General features: G+C 37.5%; 1 pseudogene; it reads right to left on the bottom strand.

The window, feature by feature from the left end:
* Window positions 1-19,723: 19,723 nt before the first annotated feature.
* Window positions 19,724-20,429, bottom strand: LOC118529606 (translationally-controlled tumor protein-like; annotated as a pseudogene).
* Between the last annotated feature and the right edge of the window lie 1,305 nt (window positions 20,430-21,734).

Here is a 21,734-nt window from a genome sequence, read left to right as displayed (position 1 = left end):
TGCCAGTCCTCATCATTGAATCCAGCTTTGTGAGTGTCCTGTCTAAAAGCTTAAACCTGGGAATGTCAAAGTACATTTTACAGTCAGTCCTACTAATAGTTTGTTTATATAAAAGGCATCTATCTTCATGATACAATGTCTGAGGAGGCTAATTTATTTCCCTTATGTCTATGAGTAATTTATTATTATTCAAGATGACTCATAAGAAATAAGATCAGATTCCTTATTGTGTTCACTTGGCCTGCTTAAGCCCCTGGATGAAGAAAAATGAAGTGTATGAGTCAAAATCTGGGCTACAAACCTTAGATTATTTTCCTTTGCTCTTTAGCATGTGAGCTATGTAAATGTACTGTTTGGAAACTGCTCTCGAATGTCAGTATTTCAATCATTTTAATAATTACAACTTTACCTACTACTTTTCCTCACTCTATAAACTAGATAAATGTGAAAGATATTTTGACTCAATATTTTAAATAAATTGAGTTATATTTAAAATGTTTTTGTTACTGTAAAATCAAAGAACCATGAAAATTGGCAACTAAGCTAAGCCCTTGTTGATCTAGTCTGCCCATCTGCCAGTGTATTGATAGGCCATTGTGCCGTTTATTCTATACTGAGTCGGCTTAGAGTTCTTCCAGTGTCCCACAGTCCATTCTGTCTCAGCCTTTTGTACATACTTCCCACCTAAAACAACCCCCGCTCTTTTCTCACTTTTAAAAAACAAATTTTCAGGGTGCCTGTGTGGCTCAGTTGGTTAAGCGTCTGACACTTGGTTTTGGCTCAGGTCATGATCTCAGGGTCATGAGATTGAGCCCCACATCGGGCTCCGTGCTCAGCACAGAGTCTGCCTGAGATTCTTTCCCCTTCCCTCCCCCTCCATTCCTATCCCCACTCGCGCTTGTGCACTCTCTCTCAAATAAATTAATTAATTAATTAATTAAATCTTTAAAAAAAAAAAAACAAATTTTTCTCTTTTCCTTATAGGATAAAGTCACTTTTTTGGAAAAGCATCCTTTGATCCCCAGAGTGAGGATCTGCACTGTATTATATTTTCCCTGCTATTTTGCACTTTTTTTTTTTTTTTTTAGGTTTTCAATTTTAATTCACGTGTAGTTAACATACAGTGTTACATTAGTTTCAGGTATACATAGAATGAATCAGCAATTCAATACATCATTACTCAGTGCTTATCATGATAAGTGTACTTTTAATTCCCTTCACCTATTTTACCCATCCCCCATTAGCCTCCCCTGTGATACACTTTATTTATACAAGTACCCTCAGTTAAAGTGTTGTTTTTTGTTTTTTGTTTTTTAACAAGGACAGTTTTTACCTGAAGCATACTTCACAATACATGGTTCTAAAAGATATGTATAAAACATTCCATCCGAGAAAAACAGAATATACATTTTCCTCAAGTACACACAGAAGAATCCCCTGATTAAATTACATGAAAAGAGACATAACAAATATTACAATTAAGAAGACATAAATCATACCAAGGATATTTTCCAACCACAGTGGTACAAAACTAAAGATCAATAATAAAGCTGGAAAATCTACAATGTAAATATTAAATATTTAAACTGTAAATATTAAACAATATGCTAATGCTCAAACATTAGGCCAAATAAGAAATCAAACAGCAAATCAAAATATGTCTCAGAAGAAAAAGAAAACACAATATTCCAAAACCCGTGGGATGCAGCAAAAGCAGATGTTAGAGTGAAATTTATGCTATAAATGCTTGTGTTAAGAAGAAAAGTTCAAGTAAACAACATTACACCACAAGGAGCTAGAAAAAAGAAGAAACTTAGCTGAAATTTAATAGAGGAAAGAAATAACAAAGAAAAATCAGATATATATATAAAATAGAGACCAGAATAAGCAATAACATAACATTGGAAGTAATGCCCAGTTTTCTAAGAGAATAAACAAACTTGGCTTTAACTAGATTAGGAAAAAAAAGAAGACTCAAAAACCGAAATGAGAAATGGAAGAGAAAACAACCCATCAGATAACCACAGAAATACATAGAGTGATGACAGATTACTATAAACAATTATATACTAACAAATCAGATAACTTAGAAGAAAAGGTAATTCCCCAAAATGCACAAATTACCAAGATTGAATCATGAATCTTGAATCCAAAAAATAGGAAATATTCTTAGACCAATAACAAGAATGAAGGTTGAATTAGGAATCACATTCTCCTGGCACAGGAGGTGGTTTCATTGGTGAATTCTACCAAACATTTAAAAAACTAATGACAATCTTTATCAAAATCTTAAAATAGTGGAATAGAGGGAACACATTTAAAATCATTCTGTGAGGACAGTACTACCCTGATACCAAAGCAGGATAAGAACAATACAAGAAAGAAAAAGTCTAGTTTGTCTGATGTAAATATTGCTACTCTGACTTTCTTTTGACACCATTTGCATAATAAATATTTCTCTACCCCCTCACTTTCAATCTGCAGGTGTCTTTCCATCTAAAATGAATCTCTTGTAGGCAGCATTTGGATTGGTCTTGTCTTTTTATCCAGTCTGATCCCCTGTATCTTTTGATTAGCGCAGTCCATTTCCATTCATTTCTTGATAGGTATGTATTAAGTGCCATTTTATTACTTGTTTTGTCCTGTTTCTGGAGATTTACTCTGATCCTTTCTTGTCTTTGTCACTTTTAATCTCACCTTTTCATTCAAAGAGTCCCCTTTAATATTTCTTGCAGAGCTGGTTTAGTGTTCAGGAACTCCTTTAGTTTTTATTTGGGAAACTCTTTATCTCTCCTTCTATTCTGAATGACAGCCTTGCTGGATAGAGTATTCTTGGCTGCAGATTTTTCCCATTCAGCACTTTGAATATATCATGTCATTCCCTTCTGGTTTGCCAAGTTTCTGTTGAATAATCTCCAGCTAGCCTTACGGGTTTTCCCTTATAAGTTAAGGACTTCTTTTGCCTTGCTGCTCTTAAGATTTTTTCTTTATTCTTCATATTTTAAAAATTTAATTACATATTATAATTGGTGTTGGCTTGCTTTTGTTGATTTTGATGGGAGTTCTCTGTGCCTCCTGGATCTGGATGTCTTGTTTCCTTCCCCAGAATAGGGAAGTATTCAGCTATTATTTCTTTCTTTTTTTTTTTTTTTAAAGATCCCATTCATCCATTCATTTATTTGAGAGAGAGTGAGAGAGCACAAGAGTGGGGAGGGTCAGAGGGAGAAGCAGACTCCCCGCTGAGCAGGGAGCCCAATACGGACTCGATCCCAGTACTCTGGGATCATGACCCAGGCCAAAGGCAGCCACTTAACCAACTGAGCCACCCAGGTCCCCTCCGCTATTATTTCTTGACATAAATTTTCTGTTTCCTTTTCTCTTTTCTTCTTCTTCTGGGACTCCTATAAGATGAAAGTTACTACATTTGATGGAGTCACTGAGTTCCCTAAGTCTATTTTTCTCTCAGAGCGTTTCCCTGAGAGACAGCATTCACAGAGATGCCTCTTCAGGAACAAAGGAGTTGGCAGGTGCCATTTCCCACCCCCCCATCCCCACCCCTACCCCTCAGGATCAACACAGAACCACTAGTGGGGAAGCAGTTCAGTTTGGACTCTGGCTGCCTAACTTGCTTACACCAAGCCCCACCACTCTCTGCTCTGGAGGGTCTGCCTTTCTCAGTCAAGCTTGCCTCAGTTCTAGCACAGCAAGCCCTTCCCCCAGAAGACCAGCACAAGCTCCTGCCCACATCACGTCTCCAACCAGAGTGTTCTGCGGGGCCTCAGTTCTGGTGAAGTTGGTGTCAGGTCTCATTTCACAAGCATGAGACCATGGCATGCCTAGGTAAAACTCACCATATTCAGGCCACAGACCAAACGCTGCCCACACCAGGCAAGGAGAGCCCCTGCAGATGACTGGCCTGAAGGATAGAACAGCCAGAACACAACAGCAGAGCACATGAAGCACACACCAGAGACACTTCCTGAAGTGCCAGGTCCTGGGCACTACATGACCTCTTCTTCATAAGGCCATTACTTTCAGGAGCTGGAAATATAGCTGGCTTTTCTAACACAGAGAAGAAGGCATAGACTTAGACGAAATGCCAAGATGGAGGAATTTATTCCAAATGAAAGAACAAGATAAGGCCACGGCCAGAGATCTAAGTGAAACAGATATAAGTGACATGCCTGAAGGAGAATTTAAAGCGACAATCATAAGGATTCTCACTGAGCTTGAGAAAAGAATAGAAGACATCAGTGAGACCCTTACCACAGAGATAAAAGAGTTAAAAAAGAATCAGAGATGAAGAGTGCAATAAATGAGATTAGAAACACGCTTGATGCAAAGAACAGCAGGCTGGAAGAAGCAGAGGAATGAATTAATGACCTAGAAGACAGAATAATAGACAATAATGAAGCTGAACAAAAGAGAAAAGAATCATGCAATATTTTGTATTTTGGAACAACTGTCACAAGTGAAAGTATTCATGTAATTATTTAACATTGTCTCCCAGCTAGACTGAAGGTTTCATGAAGAAAGGGATTATGCTACACAAGACATTTATAAATGACAATATTAATGTTCTCTGACTGATTTCAATTTCCCCCAAAAATGCAGGGCCCATGAAGATAATGCCCATGTCATTCTTATTCACTGCTCTGTCTTTAGCCATTTGATATAATATCTGGCTCATGGTATTCATTCAGTAAATGGCTGTTGAATGAATGTATGAGTATATGAATGAACCATTAACTTTTAGTATGGTGAAGTGTCATCTCTTTAGTTTTATCTGTCAAGTTTTTTAACTTTTACATAATAGGTTTATTTTTTTTAATTTCTAGTTTTTTATATTTGCATATTAGGAATATTGAAGAGAGATACTTGGAATTCATGTCAACTTTCAATCTTGAAATATCTTGTAAAATTGAGACTGCATAATATAATTTATAAGCAAGAATGGTTTGTTAATTTTGAATTGTGATTATAGCACAACAGCTAAATAGAAAGAGATGGATATAAATATATCTGTTCAATAAGTAGTAGAATTAGAAAGTCAGAATTTGAGAGCAAGAACCACTGTAGGTTTAATTTAGCACATCAAAGACATCTGATAAATAAACAGTTACAAGTGATTAGTGATTTACCCAAAGTCATAAAGATAATTAGCGGTAGAAGAAAATTGTAGTTTCATTTTCATGAGTTTTTTTTTTTTTAATTGTACAATACTCCACTGTTTTCCTACATTTTAAGAACCAGATTTTGAATGAATGTGGGGCCAAGCCAGATTTGTTCATTTTTCCTTAGTGCAATCAAGAGACTGGAATAAAGGCTTTCAACAAGCAAACACAGCTACTAGACACATGATCAGAAAGCCTTACGTTGCTTTTACCATGATGTGGCATCCATGTCTGCCATAATTCTTTTACTTGCGTGTCTCTTACTGGTAGCTTGCTGCACACATCTGCATGAGTGATTTGTGTAACACCCCTGAAAATGCCTGGCTCTCTGTTTGGATCTATCTTGGATGGCAGATCTCTGTCTTTCCAGTCCTGGCCCAAAAATGTAGTTGAAGCCTATGAGTTTTTATTACCCTACTATACTGAGACCCTGACACCAGAGTTGGGAAAGGTCCATTTTGAAGTATGTGCTATTCTACTCAACACTTGAGATTCAGGGTGTTCTCTAGTACATGACAGTAGGTGTTCAAAAAAGAACTATAAGCCACATAAGTCAAGTTGAAAACCACTGTGTTTACATTTTAATACCTATTGTATTTTGCCTATTAGAGGGAAACATAGTAGCCCTTGAAAACTCTGCTTGGTGGGTGCCCAAATCATAACATTCGGGGAGGTTTAGGGAAATAACTGAGATCATTAAAAAATTAGTACAAGGTGTTCAGAGCTAAATACCTCTAAATCTCTTGGACATGGGTTATAACATAATGCTTTCTGACACATTTGCCCCTGATTTTCTTCCCACGAGAAATAGGAAATTATGCAGACAGAAAGCCCATAAAGGATATTGTTGAGGAGGACAAAGAACAAAAGCTTTAACAAAATTTGGTTGGCCACTGGGTCCTAGAAGGTAAAGATTCTCCAAATCCCTGTCATTAAAGGAAATCTTAGGTACCGGGAGAATGCCATCATTGGAAGGAAAATGAAAACACTGTTCTGAGAGAACTATTGATTCTTTACTTTCAGGCTATTCATTTGTTTAAGACTAAATGTGCAAGCTACACCACAGAACACCAAATCACCTTGGAGTTGCTGCCTCGGCGGTGGCACGACAGCTAATAGAGACAGGCTTGCATTTTCTCCTGAAGTCTTCTATCTTCCTTTAGTGTCATTGAACAAGGGCTGCTGAAGTGTCAGAAAAAAATATTTATTGCTCTTCCATATGTCACTGCCCTCCTGCCAGTGACATGTGTACTCATCAGTCAAACGGAAACTACCCACCATGTTTGATTTACTGTAGTTAAAGGAAATCTGTTTGTGGGTTCCTATAACATAAACCATTTTGCTAGAGATTAATGCTCTGATCTGCATGCAACTCATGGGAGTTATATCATTAGTTTTCATGATATATCAGGACTAAATGTAAGAAATGCAACTGTTTTTTCTCTCTCTGTAGGGTCCTGTTCTTTTTCTTTCCCCTCCCTAACCTTTTCATTAACTTTCATTATTTACTTTCTGCCTTCTCAGGACTGGGTAGAAGATTAAGTGATTAAGTTTTAGCAACATAGAAACTCTGAATAGAGGTTCCTGTCTGGGTCAGTCCGAGGAGCATGCGACTCTTGATCTTGGGGTTGTGAGTTCGAGCCCCACATTGAGTGTAGAGATTACTTAAATAAATAAACTTAAAAAAAAAGAAAGAAACTATGAACAAAGTCCCTCTTTACAACACCTGGAAAGTGACTTGACTAGCAACAAACTTCTAGTCTTGGCAATAGACTTTTAACAAACATATGATGGTGAACCTGCAGAAAAATAGAATTGACTTTCCTCACCAACATCTATGTTCCATTTATATTCTGTGACAAGTGTGGAGTAGGAAGGTTTTCAGAGCTTTCAGGGTCACTTAGTTGAAGAAAATTATCTCACATACTGTAAGTCTACTGTATAAAATTCAAAATTTATCTGTATTGTGACATATTTGTGCTTTGAGTAAAAACATTCTATAGGTGCATAAATGAATCTACTTGAACTAGCCACGCCTGATTGCTACACTGGTGTCTGTGGTGATGGGAAAATTAAGGACTAAGAACAGTTCCATTTATTCAAGTGCAGTTGCAGAAGGTGGGAAACAATTTATTGAGATATTTCTTCCATATCCCAACATCTTCCAAAATGTCCTGAAGCATATCAAATTCTCTTTGACTAGTGATCCTACAAAGAATGTATTTTTCTAAGTAAAATAAGAAAGAATTTTGTAGTAATACACAAAACTGAATCTTTTGCATTTTTCAGACATTAGCCAGCATACTATAAACATTTCACAGAGTTTAAAGTTAGGGAACTTGAACTTGTATCAATAACGGATATTCTAAATACTGAGACATAAGTGGGGATATCAGTGATCTGTATGTCTAGAGTGGCCTAAGAATATTTCACTGTGTGACTTCACACAGACATATATTAAACTCGCAGTTGAGACTGGAGCTAAGTGCCATCATCATATACCCAATGAGCCACATGCTGTCTGTTAAGGTTCCTTAAGTGTCACTCATGCTGGCCAGATACAGGTCCTTCCCTGAATTTTTACTTCTTATACATGCTACCTTATTGAAGCTTATTTTGAGACCCCTTGCTTGAAGTGTCTAGTGACCAATTAGGTCCTAGGGTATTCTATAATTCTAGAATTTTCTGAGTCATCCTCAGTATGTTCTGTTGAGCCTCAGGCCATCAGAAATTGACTCATAACCAGTATATCTTTAGTTGCATGTGGACACCAAGCAGTATAATGGTGATTAAGTATTTGGTCTCTTGAGTAGGACACACAAGGGGTTTGGATTCCAGCTCCATATTTGTGTGATTTTAAATAAAGTATTCAATCTTTTCATTTTTAGTTTCTTATTAAAATATGGTTAATAAGGGGTGTCTGCCTTCAGCTCAGGTCATGATCCCGGGGTCCTGGGATCGAGCCCCGCGTCGGGCTCCCTGCTCCGCGGGAAGCCTGCTTCTCCCTCTCCCACTCCCCCGGCTTGTGTTCCCTCTCTCGCTATCTCTCTGTCTCTCTGTCAAATAAATAAATAAAATCTTTAAAAAAATATATGGTTAATAAAATGTGTGAAACAGTTAGCAAAGTATTTGGCAGATGGAAATCACTAATCAACTTTAGCTATTACTATCTTTATGAACAATATTTAACCTCCTGAAATCATCTAATGGCAGACCGTAACTGCTGTTCAGGCCGCTTCTGAATGGTAGAATGCAACTGAGAAGTGAGAGAGTTGAGGCTAAGATGTGGGGAATATTTACTTGGTGAATTAAAGTAGTGTACTTTTTCAAATTTGTTGGGAGAAATCCACGTAGGCAAGGAAGGAAGCCTAGGGAACATCTCTGAAGATGGAGGCATAGCATAGAACATTGCGTATGTGGACTGTACTACGCTGTGGTGGAAATGGAGGTATGCTAGTAAACATGACCTGAGCTAGCCACCATCTTGATGGGAGACCTACCACTATTCTTGCTAGGAGGTTTGGTGGAACGTACAGTGGTATGTAGGTATGTGTGTCGAGAGTGAGCACTGCTTTTTATAATTACCAGTATTATTGGGCTTCTCTGATGATAATTCTGCCAATAGTTCATTAAAAATGCAGTTGCTAATGCTACTTTAACAGTGCTCCTTCTAAGTGGGAAATGCATTCTTTCACATTTTTCAATGTATGATGATGCATATGCATAATAGCAAAGAATAAGAAACACGATATAGATAAAAAAATTTCCCTCGATTTTCTATTGGAAAAGTTAATAATTTTATATTAGCTAAGTTATTTATTTTGGGGTATATACAATAGGTTTTTAAAGCTTTCTGTGTATATGGGGGCATCTGGGTGCAACTCTTGGTTTCGGCTCACATCATGTTCTCAGGGTCATGAGATCAAGCCCCACGTCCTCTGCCCCTCCCCGACTTGTGCTCGCTCGTGCATGTGTACTCTGGTCTTAAAAAAAAAAAAGCTTTCTGTGTCTATTACCTTTTCAGTCGTGGTAGATATGGAGTCACAGAATACGTATTTCATTTATGGTGGCAGCACATAGCAGAGTTTCATGCAATCTTATTTTATTCTGTTTATTTTGCTTTCCTGCTCTCATTATACTTTCTTCACAGTTGTGAAACAAATATTTGCACAATGGTGGTAGTTTGTCACCCTCTTATAGACATTTTACTGGGAAACAAATGCCCCTGGAAAAATTGTAGAGAAGCATAACAAGCATTTTAATATAAACAGCAGGAATTCCTTTTGCTTACACAATCCTTCTTATAAGAACTTCCATTGAATAATTTAAATATAAATGGAAACGAAACTTTAGCCCAAATTTTATGTGATTAAGATTGTAATCATCAAGTAAGCTTTATGTCTTAGGTCCACTTTCTAAGCTACACATACATAAACACACACAATCATACACATACCCGGGGAATATATTTTCTTTTACCATCTTTCATGTGCTGTTTTTGAGAGATTATCCTCTTCTGTTTTTGAGAGATTAAACTATTAGGATTAAAATGGAATCTTAGAAATAGACCACCTCATTGATCATGAATAAAATCCTTAGCCATTCCAATTCTAAAGACTTTAATTTGATCTCTTTCTCTGTTTCACTGACTTTTGTGTTAAGAGTTTCTCATGATTCCAAGGATATGTTTAATGCCCTTGTAAACCATAATTCAACTCTCTCATGGCTTCTGACTGCATTTGGGAATTCCCTTTAGAATAGTGTACCATGCTCTTTAGGCAGATTATGTAGAAGAGAGTAGAGATGTACCGGGTCATGCCCTTCCTTACCATTTGAACAACAACTCAGTGGGAAACCTACCACTACTATTGCTAGGAGTTCTGGTGGAACAGTGGTAGGTAGGTTTGTGTACCAAGAGATGGTGTGTTAGCAGTGCCATCTTTGGGGTGGAAAGGGTATAGCAATAGCTCATTTTACATAGCCTCAATCTAAACCCATATTAATAGAGCTACATCTATGAAGGAAAGGAAGTTCCTTACTTCATGAGCCACTTCCTTTTTAGATTTTCTTCTGAACACATTGGCTCTCTTCACACCATTAGGAAGTTCTTGTTAAAAAATAAATAAAATGAATTTTCCACCTCTGACTTGTGACTTAGACGATTTAAACTGTTGTGACAAACTTTTAGTTGTCAAAATAAGTCATTAGGATGTAATGTATAGCATAGTGACTATAGTTAGTAATACTGTATTGAATATTTGAAAGTTGCCCAGAGAGTAGATCTTAAAATTTCTCATCACAAGAAAAAAATTTTCTATACTTACTCTGGTGATCATTTCTCAGTAGGTACAAATATTGAATCATTATGTTGTACACCTGAAACTAATACAATGTTACATGTCCATTATACCTCAATTTAAAAAATAATAAAAACAAGCACATGAAAATAAAACATTGTAAATATTCTTCAGTTAATCTTTCTTGGCTCTGGGTAGAATTTCTTTCAGACCAATTAAGGTAAATGGATATCTCTCTTTTAAATATCTTCATGAAAGGATTTGTTCTCTCAAAAGGATTTGGTCTCAGGAACATTCTGTGGGGAATTGAACTTAATACCTTTTCTTCAAGTCTCCTCCTCATTATTGTTTGTTCCTTCTTTTATAGGACTCCAACATTGGATTTTAGGCTCTTCTTTGATTTCTCATTTCCCTCATTTCACACTTATTTTGACTCCTAGCCGGGTCTTAAAGGCTTCTTTATTTAATTATTTCCAGAATCTATGCTTTTTACCCATCATTGTTAATAGATTCACTGTCAGGCCTGGTCTCTGGCCACTTATCTCCCTTATGCTTGCCTCACCAAAGTGAGTTTACAGCTTTAATCAATAGTAAAGATTGTGGTAAAAACTAAGTTTGCTGCACATCAGGCTTGATGTAAATCTAATCAAACTTTTCTGTGTACTGCCTTTGTAGGAAGGTAATTTATGCTCTCTTCCAATGCCATCCATCCATTGATGCATCTATCCATCAAAAAAGAAAGGATCTTCTTATAATCGTTGTATTTCCCCTGTAAGTAATACCCAAAACACACACACACACACACACACACACACACACACATACACACTCTGTCTCTCTCTCAAAGTCTAAAAGTTATATAACATGAATCTGGGATGAACAACTCTTCCTGTTTGATCTGCAGAATCTGTTACTGAGTGTGCTTTGAATTGATATTTGTTGATAATACTCTTCACAATCCAAAAGTGAAAAAGATTTTTCCCATGATAGTCAGTGCATTATCTTCCTGAATTGAAAGAATTGACTTCTCTGTGAGAAGCCAATGACATTTGGACAAATTTCTTACCAGATTCTAGGATTAACTCTTACAAGTAGATTTATTTCTCTGTGGATAAAACAAATAAGAATGTGCTATTCAGTCTCTCAGCTTTCAGTTTTATGGGCCTACTAGGCAATTATTAATGAATTAGGAGAAGGTAAGCTAAATAAAATAAACTCTTCCATTGTTACCAGTACTTTCCTATAGAGATAGCAAGTACCTTCACAGGCACTCCAGAGGTGGGTAAAGAAGCTGAATGGCTAAAGGGGACAGGATGATACAAGTGAAGTAAATCTTTTTCAAATGCACGAGAAAGTTAAAGGGCTAAAGAATAAAAAGGAATCGAAACTGAGAAGGAAGGGACAAACAGAAGAAGATAAAATTTCCAATTACATTATTAAAGGTGAATTGATACATTTCACATGGGAAATTTGAAATGTGTTCCATTAGTTTAGGAGAACAATAAAATGCTGTCTACATGTATTGTGATCATAAACGGACTTTCAATTTTCAACAGTTAGAATCTCCCTTTCACATGGGAAAAACATCTTACATTATTCATCAAGAAAATATTTCACATACAGGAAGTACCCTTTACATAGAAAGAACCAAGGCATTTAAAATATATAAATTCTGTACTTTAAGCATAGTGAGGAATCCGGGTGAGGTAAGGTGGGGAGAGCAAGATGTTTAATCTGAAAATGCAGTCTATGGACTAATTATTTGATAATGATGCTAGAATTCTGGGAATATAGGAAAGTCCTGAGCAAAGATAATGGAGAGAAAGCTTCCTTACCAATGTGGGAAAGTTGCCCGGGGTCTTTGGGGCATGACAATCCTGGCATTATTTTGTGATGCTTAGTGGTCCCATGTGCTTCTCCTTTAGTACCTCCCAGAGACACTGGGTTCAAACTCTAAGCTACATCCAGGTTCCTCTTGGGAGCAGCTTAAAACAGCTATCAAGTTCAGAGAGAGAAAAGGATGTAAAAGTTGGTCCCCGAACAAGAGGTGATCGTAGCAGCTATGGCCGAATCATTAGCAGCTGATTTAAGTGGCTTCAGTGGTCACATTGGAGAAGATCTAACAGTCTCTAGAAAAAACAAAGCCACCCATGGGATTCAGATTTAAAATGCACATCTTGGGGTGCCTGGGTGGCTCAGTCGGTTAAGCGTCTGCCTTCGGCTCAGGTCATGATCCCAGGGTCCTGGGATTGAGCCCCACGTCAGGCTCCCTTCTCCCTTTCCCTCTGCTGCTCCCCCTACTTTTGCTCTCTCTCTCAAATAAATAAACAAAAACCTTTAAAAAAATAAATAAGTAAAATGCACATCTCAGGGCACCTGGGTGGCTCAGTCGGTTGAGCGTCTGAATCTTGGTTTTGGCTCAGGTCACGATTTCAGGGTCGTGAGATTGAGCCCTGTGTGGAGGTCTGCACTCTGCGTAGAGTCGGCTTGAGATTTTCTCTCTCCCTCTCCCCCCACTCACATGCTCTTCTCTAAGATAAATAAATAGATTTTTAAATATATGTATATAAAAATAAACAATAAAATGTGCATCATACACACTCACACAAACCCACACACAGATGCATGTGTGGATAGTCTCCTTTTTCTTCTCTTTTACTCTTGTAAAACTGAATATAGAAGACTTAAGAAGAAATAACAAGGATTTGATTTATCCTTGTGCTTGAAACAGCAGTAACAAGGGAAAAAATGAAATTCTGGTTGTGGAGACCAGGCAACAGAAGAATAAAAAACAGATGATGAGAACCGTATGACTGGCTTAGCTTACTATCTTCAGAAGGTTTCCAGGCCATGGTGCCATTGTGGGGCTGGAAACCCAGGGAGAATCCAGCGGACTTGGTAATTTGAGGGTCCTGGGGGACTGAGGTGACTAGAGTTTGGGGTATAGAGCATCAGAGAAGAGCTTTATTGAGCAAGAACTCCGAAGATCTGCAGAGGATCCCACTAAAGTACTGAGCTGAGCACTGAACAACACATGCATGTGAAGAAACTACCCAAGACGGGGAAGGAAAACCTAAAAGATTAGAGGTGAAAGTGCTCGATATATACTTAGTGTTGGGTATAGTGCCTGTTCCCATCAGTCAGACTGGGAAACCTTATGATTAATACAGCATTAGGTAGAAGAGACAGAAAAGTCTTCTCTTAGTAGGGAGGAATGATAAGCCCTCTACTGAGTACTAATCTCATCCTGCCAAACTAGGCTTAAAAGAAAGATTTGAAAGGATCGAACTTAATGGTATCCCAGAAGAAAATTGAAGGCTATTTTAGGAATCCAAGAATATCCAACTCCCAACAAGGCAAGAATCACAGTGTCTATAAATGAATCAAAATTTACCAGGCGCACAAATAGGCAGAGAAATAAGACCCATGAGGAGGGGATAAATACTGACCCAGAACTGACAGATATTTACCCCATTTGTATCTACATATATGTCCTTGTTAGATGTTCTTCTAGATGCTATTCTCTACCTTTAGCAGTATATAAATGTGCTAATGGTAACTGAGTATAGTGGGTCTTAGTTATCTGAGTGTTCATCAGCAGAGTCCCCTCTTTGGTTATATTAGAGGAAAATGAAAGTGAGGGCAACAGTAAAAATGTCTGCTAATAAATAAAGAGTTAAGCATATATGGTCTTTACTGTGTTGAAGATATTTCTTCTATATTCAATTTGTTAAGAGATTTTTTTTTTTTTATCATAAATAGATGTTGAATTTTGTCAAATGCTTTTTTGGCCTATGTTAAGATGGTATGATTTTTATCTTTCATTCTATTAATGTGGTGTATCACATTTATTGATTTGTGTATGTTCGACCATTTTCACTTCCCAGGGATGAATCCCACTTGATAATGGTGTATGTTTTTTTAAATGTGCTGCTGAATTTGATTTGCTAGTATTTTGTTGAGAATCTTGACATCTATATTCATCAGGGATACTGGCCTATAAGGTTTTTTTAAATTCGTGTAATGTCCTTATCTGGCTTTGGTATCAGGGTAATGCTGGCCTTATAAAAATGAGTTTGGGAGTGTTCCCTCCTCATCAGTTTCTTGAAAGAGTTTGAGAAGGATGGGCAGTACTAATCATTTAGCAGTATACGCATCTATCAAATCATTATGTCATAGACCTTAAACTTATACAGTGTTGTCTGTCAATTCTATGTCAAAAAAAACAGGAAAAAAGAAGAGTTACTCCATTAGCTCTCCCCAGCCTCCCAAATCCTTCTCTGCTTAACACTTGTGTCTGTTCTGTTGGTCTTGCCTGATTGTCACAAGCTGCAAAGAGAAATTGAAATCACAACTCAAAACAATTGCAAAAGGCCTTCAGAAATGAATGACTTGAATAATAAAGGAGCAGTAGAGTACATTTGAAATAAGGATAAAGCTCTCAGATAGTTGTTAGAAATAATCCTCTTTAAGAGCTTTAACTTAAGGGCGCCCGAGTGGCTCAGTCATTAAGCGTCTGCCTTTGGCTCAGGTCATGATCCCAGGGTCCTGGGATTGAGCCCCGCATGCATTGGGCTCCCTGCTTGGCGGGAAGCCTGCTTCTTCCTCTGCCACTCCCCCTGCTTGTGTTCCTGCTCTCACTTTCTCTGTCTCTGTCAAATAAATAAATAAAATATTAAAAATAAATAAATAAATAAATAAAAGCTTTAACTTTAAAAGCCATCTAAACTGAGGGTTTTAGAGGGGAGGGGCATGGGAGGATGGGTTAGCCTGGTGACGGGTATTAAGGAGTGCATGTATTGCATGGAGCACTGGGTGTTATACGCAAACAATGAATCATGGAACACTACATCAAAAACTAATAATGTAATGTATGGTGACTAACATAATAAAATTAAAAAGAAATAAAAAGTAAAAGCCATCTAAAGTTGAAAGTGAGGTGGAAGATATCTTATTACATTATGTAATTCTACTGAAATTGCTTAGCAAAAAGAAAATTTGGACTTGGTTCATTCTTGGTTTTTTCGAACAAGTATGTCAGAATTGCAACCAAATTCTAAGTGTTATTTATAAAATCAAATAGACATATTTTACTAATTTTCGGTTACTTTGAAGTCCAAATTAAAGGCTTTTTTCTTAGCCTCTCATTATTTATAGTTTAATTTTGGCCTTGTTTTATTTATTTTATTTTTTTTTTAAGATTTTATTTATTTGAGAGAGAGAGCATGAGCAGAAGCGGGGGGAGAGGAAGAGGGAGAGGGAGAAACACACTCCCCACTGATTGCGGAGCCTGAGTCGGGGCTCTATCCCAGGACCCTGCGATTATGACCTGAGCTGAAGTTGGGCACTTAATGGACTGAGCCACCCAGGCACCCCTTAGGCCTTGTTTTAAATGGCAACAGAGAAAGAATTAGTATCTAAAATTACATTGGTGAGAAGTAAGAGCATGGTTGTTAATTCACCCCCCTGAGAAGATATGAGGGCTTCCTATCTTTCATTCTTCCAGAGGTGAAGTCAAATGAAGCTGACAGTACTACCAATTGTACTGATTTTTGTAATAACAGCCAGAAGGAAAGATGGGTCTATATGCCATGGGAAGTGGCTTAAGAAGTGCCTTGCCAATTTTATTCATTTTTCTAAATATTCAGATTTCAATGTTTATGATAATCTATTAAAAATTCTATTCTGCTAATTTCTGCTTTTCTCCTCATTCATTTGTTCCTTTGATTTTAAGTTTGTTTTGTTGATATTTTTTCACCTCAAGTTAGTAGCTTAGTTAACTACTTTTCTCTCTCTTCAGAATTTTTTTTTCTAATTTACCTATTTAAAGATATGAACTTCCCAGTGAGTATCAGCTGCTACATCCAACAGTTTTGGATATATGCAGTTTGGGTTGTCATTTAGTGTCGACCTCAGAAAGTCGGATACCTGGGGTGGCGAAGGAACTGAGAAAGACGGCAGTATAGCGAGGCACAGGGGACCCCGAGCAAACAGCCCGAGGTGCCGAGGTTTATTTTCCATACTCTTATATGCCTTCCACAGCGATATAGATCTATAATGGTTTACAGCAGGGGCGTAGTAAGGCACGTTCCTCCATGTATACAGGATTAGTCAAGCACGTAAGAATCTTTAAAACAGAATAAAGGAACAAAGAGGGGAGTGCCCAGTGTGCTGTTTACAGCTGTCTTCCTATCTACTAAACATCTTCTGCTGCGTACTTTAGAACAGACCACACACATCCCAAGGGCATTTCACTCTGAGCCTTTCGGGTTATTTTTAACCCTGCAATCTTGAGTTTTCTCAGAGATCTCGGAGTCTGAGCCAACACGCACCAGTGGTTGTTGTGGTGTTCTGTTTCCCACAATTTAGTTCTAAATCACTTTCAATTTCCATTTTGGATTCTTACAAGTCATTTAGAAGGATGTTATCACATCTCTAGGTGCATTGTTTTTGGCCACCATTTTGATTGTTGATTTCTATTGTGTGATACTTCTTTTTCTGGACTGCTGAGTTCTGTAGTTGAGCACTTAGTATATTTTTATAAATATACACATTTGAGAAGAATATGTGTGATTTGGTTGTCATTCTGTAACTATGTGCATAGTCAAGCTTGTTAATGTTTTGATTCAAGTTTTCAAGCTTTCTTGTTTTTTTGTGCCCCTGACCTTATGAGTTCTGATAGAGTCGTTTTAATGTCTCCCACAATTATTGTGAATTTACTAAGTTGTCCATGCAACTTTATGAGTTGATGCTTTACACATTTAGAAATCATTTTGTTTAGTGAATAAAATTCCTGTCTTATCTTCTAGATAAAGCACTCCTTTCGTCAGTGTGCCATGATATTCCCTATCATACTGATGATTTGTTTTGCCTAATAATATATCTACATTATTAATTTTTAATTTTTAATTGTTTTGGTGTGTGTCTTCCTCTTCCCTTATATTCATCCTACCAAAGTTGTTTTCCCATGTTTGTTTTAAAGCCATTATGAGGATTTAAGGGGAGATTTTGAACCTTTCATATCACCTATGCCTTCAATTTAATCTTGCCAACTTCTATTATTTTTTTCTCTAAAGCAGTGTGCTTTCTATAGTCTCTCCTCCCTCCCTTTTTGGCTTTTTGTTGGATTTATTGAATTTGTTTCTTTTTATCTTCTGTTTTCAAATGGCTAATTTTCCATTCTATTCTAATTTTCTAATATCCTAATTTTTATTCTGCAGATTTCTCTTAAATTTTCAAATATTTAAATTCTTATAATTTTCTTTTTTCTTTTTTTTAATATTTGAGAGAGAGAGCATGAGAGGGGGAAGGGTCAGAGGGAGAAGCAGACTCCCCGCTGAGCAGGGAGCCAGATGTGGGACTTGATCCCAGGACTCCAGGATCATGACCTGAGCTGAAGGCAGTTGCTTAACCAACTGAGCCAAACAGGCGCCCCTAAATTCTTCTAATTTTCTAATAAATGTGTAATTATAACTCTCCAGAAAAAAGACAAAACAGTCAACATGGTTTCATTACTGTCCACTCTTTCCTCTTGTCTTTTCAAAATCTAATGCTGCTACTACTCAGTATTTTACAGATTTTTATAAGCTTGATATTTAAATTTCACAGTGAGTTTCCTAAATTTTGTTTTGCTTTGTTTACCGTTGCTTCTTGCATCCTCTTAATTAGTTCTAGTTTTTTTGTTGTTACTGTTGGAACAAATCTTTTATTAGCTCTTTCAGAAAGTGTTCACGTGTGTTTGAGTTCTGGTATGAAAATATTTCTCTGATTCTTTTTTTTTTTTTTTTTTTTTTTAAAGATTTTATTTATTTATTTGACAGACAGAGAGAGCGAGAGCAGGAACACAAGCAGGGGGAGTGGGAGAGGGAGAAGCAGGCTTCCTGCCGAGAAGGGAGCCCGATGTGGGACTCGATCCCAGGACCCTGGGATCATGACCTGAGCCGAAGGCAGACGCTTAACGACTGAGCCACCCAGGCGCCCTGATTCTTTAATGAGATGTACAATTGTATATTCAAAGTTTGTCTCTTTTTATCTCTTCTGATTTTAAGCTCTCTTCACAGACTTTTTATTTGTAATGTTTTTGCCTAGAAGCCTAATGCCAATTTTTAAAATTATTATAAGTGCTTTTCCCTCTATCTTTGGTCTGAAATTACACTCTTTATGTGCCTAGGAATGGGTTTTTTTAATCTTGCTTTGCATTGTAGTTTTTGGCCGTTTCAATCTAGAATAGTGTGAATATTTTCAGCTTGGAGAAATTCCTAAGCATTATATTTTTTCTCTCAATTATTTCTATGATGTCTTTTTGAAAGCCCTTTTATATGGATATTGAAAATTCTGGATTTATTCTGCATTCCACTTAACGTTTTCCCATACTTTTTAGGATGTTATCACTTGTTCTATATTTTGGGAGGACTCTTAGTCTCATTTTTCAAAGTTTAAATATTATATTTAATAATAATGTAAAAATCTCTTTTCGGCATATATTCATTGTATATTAATGAATATTGTTATTTAAACATCGTTGCATATGGGTGGAGCCATTTGACTCCTTCTGGGCATTATATTGGGCTACATTTCTAGGCCTGGACTCTTAATTTTTCCTTACCATTCTGCATGCTCTTTTTCTTTATCAGCCATCCAGACACACAGCCAGTAGATGATTAGAAACTGGATTCCTGAGTCACCAATTGAAGGAGAGCCTCCTGACCAGGAACGTCTACGTTGGACTTTACATGAATGAGAAATAAACATTGACTGGGTAAGTTACTGAGATTTGGGAGTTATTTCCCGAAGTATATGGTGTTCTTTGATGCAGATAATATACCGCCATAGGTAGTATAATGCTAACATATGATAATATTAGGTAAAATTAAAAATCTAACGTAATCTTATTTGCATCTTGTTTCTTCTTACCCCATGGTTTCAGACTTGTCTGCCTTATCAGAATGGTGTAAAGTTGGTTTACTTGTTTGTGCCTTTACTGTAATTATCACTGTATAATTCAACACCAAACACAATTCATTACTCAGTATAAGTTTTCAATAGCTGCTTTAAAAATGAAGTAAGGGTATTCTGTATCTTAGGAATAGATTTTTAAGCTTATGTAAGATCAATATTTCAAGTAAATTTACTCCATTTGAGAATTTGAGTTTTTGCCATATGTACATTTTTATAGACTTTTTAGAGATTATTTTACAACCTGATGTATTTGTGTGTGTGTTTTTAGTTTAAATGCATTCTTATTTTAGACAACCTACAGGACATGTTTTTTTTTTTTTTTTTTTTCCTTAAAAACGATGGCCCCACTCCAGATAAGTCAAGGTCGAAATAAATGAAGAGCTCAAGGTGGCATCAGTCCCATTCGTCTAAGTCCTGGTGCCGTGTGGATGAAGAGCTGCAGCCTGTTATGACAACAGGTGGTACATCCAAAGTCATAGCCAAGTTCATTAACATGTTTCCATTTCTACACCATCCTTGAAGGAAATCCTATATGGGGTCACACCATCCCCAGAATAGTCCAGCAGAGCAACCATGCCACCTCGGTTCATGTTTTCATCAACAGAGAATGGGTAGTTTTTGCAGTTAGTGAGGATGTGCTTGATTTGTTCTGCAGCCCCTGTCATAAAAGGTTTTCCTTTTTCTGGTCTCTGTTCTTCAAGTTTGGCTTTGATCGATTTCATGTAATCTCTGACGTACTTCTCGTAGGCTTCTTCGGTGCAGCTGGTTTCTGCCAGTGATGTTTCAGGACAGTAGCAACACCAGGCATGACTGTGCTTTCTGTACCTTCACCCTCGGAGGTGGAGGCATTTCCCACAGTGAGCGGGTCATCAGTGTTACCCTCCGTCCTCCTGACCGTCCTCCCCTCCACCTCCAGGCACAGCCCCTGTGCCATCCCCCAGATCTTGTAGATGGTGGACAACATCTCATCCTAGCGGATGAGGTCCTGGGAGTTGATCATGATGGTGGCTGGAGAAAAAGGATGGTGGTGCTCGCTTAGCAGGAACTGGGAGCTCTGAGCAAACGTGGTGCAGCCAGAGCAGCACTCGGGGGTAGGGAGGAGTGGGCGGAAAAATGCTACAACCAGATATATTTGATTAACTCCCACCTCTTGAATGGTCTATAATATGGAATTTCACTGTTCCATAATTTAGAGTTAAAGGTGATAAAATTTTTTAAAAATACTTAGTTTTTACCAAACTATATTTAGTTTAATTTACACTCAGTATGTTGTAAAATATAAATAGAGCAAAATTTATAACATGAAATATACTAAGTACAGTGATGGATACCAAGGAAATGGTAATGACCCATACAGTGATAATGGATGATGATGATAATACCTGTATTAGGACAGATTTAGGTCTCCTAGGGCAGTGTGGTAACTGCTAAATCTCAGTGGTGATGCAGTGTTTTATTTCTCATTGAAAGTACATGTCCGAAATAGGGCAAGGGGGAACCCAGTGCCACATGGTTACTAAGAGACCCAGGCTTGGAAAGAAGCATGAACTTGTGGTAATGCTGACTCAACATGGTCTTCTGGGGTTGCCACAGCAGGGGAAGAGAGAGCTGGGAGGCTGGACGGGGTGTTTTTCACTCTTTCTCTCACTAAGTTACTCATGCCACTTCAGTTTACATTTGGCTGGCTGGAGCTCTTCTTATAGCCGTGCCCATCCAAGATGGCTGCAAAGTCAGCCTTCCATGAGTCAAGGGAGAGGGGAATAATTTATGGGTGGGCACTAATAATGTGTCCAAAATAGCTACCATTTACTGAAAGTACAGTATGTACACTATTACATCTAACTTTCAGAGCTACCTTATGTGGTTCTTACTTTTAATTTTGTCATTTTACAGGTGAGGAAACTGAACCCTAAAGATGTTAAATAACTCACCCAAAGTTTAAGTTAATAAGTGGAAGATCCAGAACTTAAAACCATGTCTGTATTGGTAGAAGGACCATACTCTTATTCACTACAATATTTCACCTCTTCACAATAAATACTCACCAGTTACATTAATATTGTCCTGACTGATAGATTTCCCAATTGTCAGGAACACTGAAGGAAGATTGAAGTGACCAGACTGACTCCCTGTTTTTAACCCCTTTCCAGCCCTCACACTTGGGTCCAGGACCAGAGACCTCAGGTTGAAGCCTTCCTTACGCTGACTATGAGACCAATCCCTATGTCAGGCCAGAGCAGTTCAAAAGAAGACAAGTCGCCAACAAGGTCAGTCCTGTGCCAACTCTGCCCTTCTAAGCGTGTTT

Source organism: Halichoerus grypus, chromosome X (assembly GCF_964656455.1).
Source record: "Halichoerus grypus chromosome X, mHalGry1.hap1.1, whole genome shotgun sequence".
NCBI classification, from domain to species: domain Eukaryota; kingdom Metazoa; phylum Chordata; class Mammalia; order Carnivora; family Phocidae; genus Halichoerus; species Halichoerus grypus.
This window is presented reverse-complemented; position numbering and strand designations above follow the sequence as displayed.